Raw genomic sequence first — 5031 nt, forward strand, 5'->3', positions numbered from 1 at the left:
AAAATGTATTATCCATAAAAATGAGTCTGGCCCATAGCTGGTGCTCAGGGACAATCCTTGTCAGGCCCTGTCCCATCTGACTGAGAAGGGAAAGGCCAGTGAGAACTCCGGCTTTGTTCCCAGTCCCACTTCACCTGCCCTGTTATCTACCCTTCAGCCTCCCCTGCAGAGAAAAGAGCCAAATCTGGGGCTGTGAATCTGGGTTTATTCTCTCTCAGGGAGGGACTAAGGCGGTCATTGGCGAGGAGAAAACAGGGGGCCCTGAGGGGGCCATGGCCTGGGACATTTATGGTCTTTGTGTGGGCTTTTGGAGGGGGATCACCCTGTGTCCAATCACGCTATGCTGTCCCCACTTTCAGGGCCCACAGGCCCTACAGCTTCTCTTTTCCCTTCTTTACTCATTGTCTGTTTCCCAAAGTGCCTGAAGCACTTCACTCCTGTTAGATTAACTGGAGATGTCCCCAGATGCAAATCATCAGGCCAGCATTTACTTTACCCTCTCTCCCGGGGACCTGAGAGAGGACACCAGGTGGTCGACACTGGACAGGTAATATGAGAGATGCGGTTGCGGTCCAGACATGGCCAGTTGCTTCTCCTGTGTGGACTTTGGTTTCCTCATCTTTTAAAGAAGAGATTTCTAGATTAGATGATTCCAGAAACAAGCCCCTGGGGAGACCTGGGCTCCACTCCAGCTCTGCCACTGAATTGCTGGTGACTTTTGAGTAAGTTAGGTAACCTCTCTGGCTCTTGTTTCCCAAACACAAAATCTAAACCAGATGATTTCTAAAGTTTCTTCCTGGTTTGGCTTTGGTAAGGTTCTGAAGTCCTCGCTCTCAGAGGGCTGCAGCTCATTGGAATAATCAATCTTTGCAGTGGCGCTAGTGGGCACTCAGTCGCAGCTAGCATTTACATATTTGAACAGCTGCTTCTGGGGCTACTACAGCCTTTACTTCCAAGACAAGTCTAGCATGGGGATTTCAGAATGCCATGGGGAAGATGCCAATGCAGGCAGCCAGTCACTGGATTGTCTTTTAATGGGTGTGCACACCCAGGGGCAGCTGGTCCTGCCCCGGTTTGAGAGTGACATAATTCCCACTGAACTATTTAAGTCTAGGAGAGAAGGAAAAAAAAATCCTTTGATTATACTTCTATTAAATATCTTTCTGCGTCTTAGCTGGATGAGATTTATGTCCCCCAGCTGTTGTCCAGGAGCTCTGTTGTTCTGGTCCTAAGGTTAATATCACTCGCCCTTTTGTGATTTAGACAAGTCACCTCTACAATGGCAAGCTAAGAAGGGTAGATCTCTCCTTGTGTGAGTTGACATGCCATTTGCTGCCCACATGTTTTAACAGCCTTGAAGATTTTCTGTTTGCTTCTGGGGCTGAGCTGTTAATCTGGGGTTGGTGTTGGGGACTCGCAGGCTGCCTTAATCTTCAAAACGTGCTTAAAGGCACCTGGGTTTGATAACATCTTATAAGTAGAAAATTGGTTCAGCATTTAGAAGTAAAGGCCTAGCCATTGAATATGGCTCTTCTGGGGACGGTCAGAAAGACTGATCCACATCAGTGAGTGGTCATGTCAGAAGAAGGGAGACAAAGCCACCAGCCACCCCCATCGCATGGGAACAGTTATCAGCGCCTTTGCCAAAGCTTCAACTTCTGGAGTCATCCCCTACCTTGGTTTTCTCCTCCAATTAAGGATGTCCTGTTTTTTGCCTAAGACAGAGATATGGTGTGCTAACTCAGACACTGCCTGGCAAATGTGCCCTACGTGCACACTAGATAGACAGACAACTAGGATACTCGATCTCAGCATCCAGCATCAATTCTGGGATCTTTGAACTCGGGAGAGTCATAACTGGCTGCCATGAGAAACAGGTTATGCAAATGCCCTGATTATCAAATGAGTTCATTTTAAGATTCTTGCTGCAAGGCAGTCTCCTTTTAGCTGTCAAAGCTGTACTCTCTGACTTCAACTAGGAATGGAGTTAACATTGCTGCTCATTTGGGGTACAGTTGAACAGGGCTTTTTTATAATACATTCTGATCTAATTTCTCATGAAAAGTGGAGACACAGGTTTTTCTCTCCCAAGCTAGCCCCAGTGCCTTTAGGACCATCATACCTGGGACTTGTCTTCCCTAATACTGCCAGGTTGAATCTCATTTTTCTTAAGCCCTTTCTGAGGTTGTAGACCTAGAGTGCTTTTAAAATTTCTCGGCTTAACCTTCTTCTTACCCTCTGTAATGTAGGGACTGTAGAATGTAATTTATAGGCTTAGAGTGATTAGGATTTCAACCTGAAGCCACCCCAAAGTAGAGGCAGGTCCACACCCAAAACAAGGTGCGGGAAGCCAGGGACTGCGATGGGTGCTTTCCTTGTCTTCTTTTTTTCTTTTGTTTTCTGACATTTTTTTAAACTCAGATTAATAGGAGGGGAGAAATGGTTGGGTTACCTTGCTTGTGTTTCTAAGGTGAAGTTGAAGTAGAGCACTTCATCCAATCTCTTACCCTCCCATTGTGCCCATCGGGTAAGAGATTACCAATGCCCCTCGCCCTCTCCATCCCCCGTTCCCTCCTCTCCCTCCCCCCCATTTGAATATACGGGCACGTAGTTGTTTTTCTTTTGGCTTCATATTAGTATTGAGTACATTGAATACTTGCATTTCCATTCTGGTGATACTTCACTAAAAAGAGCGTGTTACAACTCCATCCAGATAAATATAAAAGAAGTATAGTCTGGGTGTTTTTCTTATATCACTGTATTTAATCAACATTGAGAAGTGGTTGATCTCGTCTTCTCTCTACAGGGGAAAAAACTGAGGCTCAGAAAGTTTACTGTACTCGTCCAAAGATCAAAGGACTACCCTGAGGCAAAACCAGAGTGTTACCCAGGGGTAGCGAATGATGAAGATCTAGTGTTTCTCATCACTCCTCCGCAGCTTCAGAATCTCAATTTAGGGCAAAGATTAAATTAAATAATATATGAGAAATCTACAAAGTGCTCTATTTCTGTTGTTCTTAGACCCAAAGTCTACAAACTTTACATATCTGTAAAGGCTCCTCCACTACCCTTAGGGGACAGATCTATGTTTTCTCAGTATCAGACCCATTTTGCAAAGTGACCATGACCTTCAGAAGGATACAGAGATCTCAACCTTACTGTATATACCGGTTTGGGCCCAGAAGAATCTGACCATTGAAAAATAGCAATTACTTTTTAAAAGATGCACATTTTCTAGAATCTACTGATCACATAGTTGAAATCACTGCTACCCACTTTCTTGTCTCTTCCGTCATGCAAAAAAGATAAGGTAATGGAATTCCCTGGGAATGGTTTGCCTGCTGAGATGAATGTCAAGTGCTGTGCAGAGAAGGGGCTCTGGCAGAGAAGTGGGGAAGTTCCAGGCTTGGTCCTATACACAGCAGCTGGGAGACCCCAGCAGATACTTCCCTTCTCTGTACCTTTTTTGCACCTGAAAGATGAGAGAAATGGAGCATTCACCCTCCACAGTGCCCTGCATTTCCGGAAGGCAGTGATTCCATAGGGCTCAGCCTGGGCTGCCACAACCAGACCTCCAGACCACCAGTCACTTTCACTCTGCCTGTTTCCACTGGGCAGCTGCTGCCCAAACAGGAGCTTGTTGCCATCCTCCGGGGCCAGATTCCCTATGGAAGGAGGCTGAACACATACCACAGCCAACAGAGACTCAACTTGCCTCCAGATTCTCAAAGAATTAAGAAGAAAAGTGCATGCAAGTTTTATAGAAGACTACTTCAGGTTGAGTGAGTGAGAGTGTGTGTATTTTCATTTATTTGTATAAGTTGGTACCTATATGTTGAAACCCCCTAGGGTAGGAATAACATTTCAAAAACTGAATTCACTAATAGTTACCTTAAAGACATTGTTTTAGTATGAAGCACATTAAGCACATTATGGTAGCGGATCAGAAGACCTCTGCGGTGACCCTGTCCAAAGAGACACCCCATCACCCTTAAGCAAACTCCTTGTTTGTACAGGAGTCCACAGTGACTGCCCTCGTTGGACACTCTAAAGCTTCTAGGAATGCACGTGACTACTAAATAGTCTTGCCTAGGCCTGTACCTGGGAAGCATTGGCTACTCAGGAAGAGATGGAGGCCTTCTAGCCAGCACCCAGTGTGAGCTCAGATGCTTGAGGAGGTTGTACTGCAGTTCCAGGGACTCTCCATGACACCAGTGAAGGGTATCAGGGAGACTTGGTGCTCTTTGGACACTAGGGTGGGCTTAAATATCCAACAATCTTCCTCTGTATCTAAACTGATCTCAGGTTCCCCCCAAATACCTTGGATCAAGATCCTCTGTGCTTCCTTAATCCTAACCCTGTTAGCTCAGAGACCTCTCACTAGTTTCCTAAATCACCTGTGTCATTTTCAAGGAAAGGGATCAGAGGCACCCCTAGTTTTCAAGATGGCCCCTCCAAGGTTGTCCAGTTTCTAGGAGAACATGGGTGGCAGGGACTTAATCAACCACCCTAAATCAGGCCCATATAAGTACCTAGGTGATGTCTACCCAGGAGCAGGGTCACCTGAGCACCTAGTGATGTCCACCCTGAAGCAGGTCACCTGACCACCTAGTGATGTCTGCCCTGTGGCAGGCCACCTGAGACCTAGTAATGTCTACCTGGAGCAGACCACCTGAGCACCTAGTGATGTCTACCTGGAGCAGACCACCTGAGCACCTAGTGATGTCTACCCTGGAGCAGACCACCTGAGCACCTAGTGATGTCTACCTTGGAGCAGACCACCTGAGCACCTAGTGATGTCTGCCCTGGAGCAGACCACCTGAGTACCTAGTGATGTCTGCCCTGGAGCAGACCACCTGAGCACCTAGTGATGTCTGTCCTGGAGCAGACCACCTGAGCACCTAGTGATGTCTACCCTGAAGCAGACCACCTGAGTACCTGGTGATGTCTGCCCTGGGGCAGGCCACCTGAGCACCTAGTGATGTCTACCCTGGAGACCACCTGAGCACCTGGTGATGTCTACCCTGGAGG

General features: G+C 46.8%; 1 protein-coding gene across 1 annotated transcript in view; it reads right to left on the minus strand.

Annotated features, from left to right (window-relative positions):
- Positions 1-5031, minus strand: part of ALK (ALK receptor tyrosine kinase) — a 701480-nt gene that overhangs the window by 476255 nt on the left and 220194 nt on the right. The window lies entirely within an intron of this gene.

The sequence above is a fragment of the Otolemur garnettii genome, unplaced genomic scaffold (assembly GCF_000181295.1).
Source record: "Otolemur garnettii isolate 467f Iridium unplaced genomic scaffold, OtoGar3 scaffold00022, whole genome shotgun sequence".
NCBI lineage: Eukaryota > Metazoa > Chordata > Mammalia > Primates > Galagidae > Otolemur > Otolemur garnettii.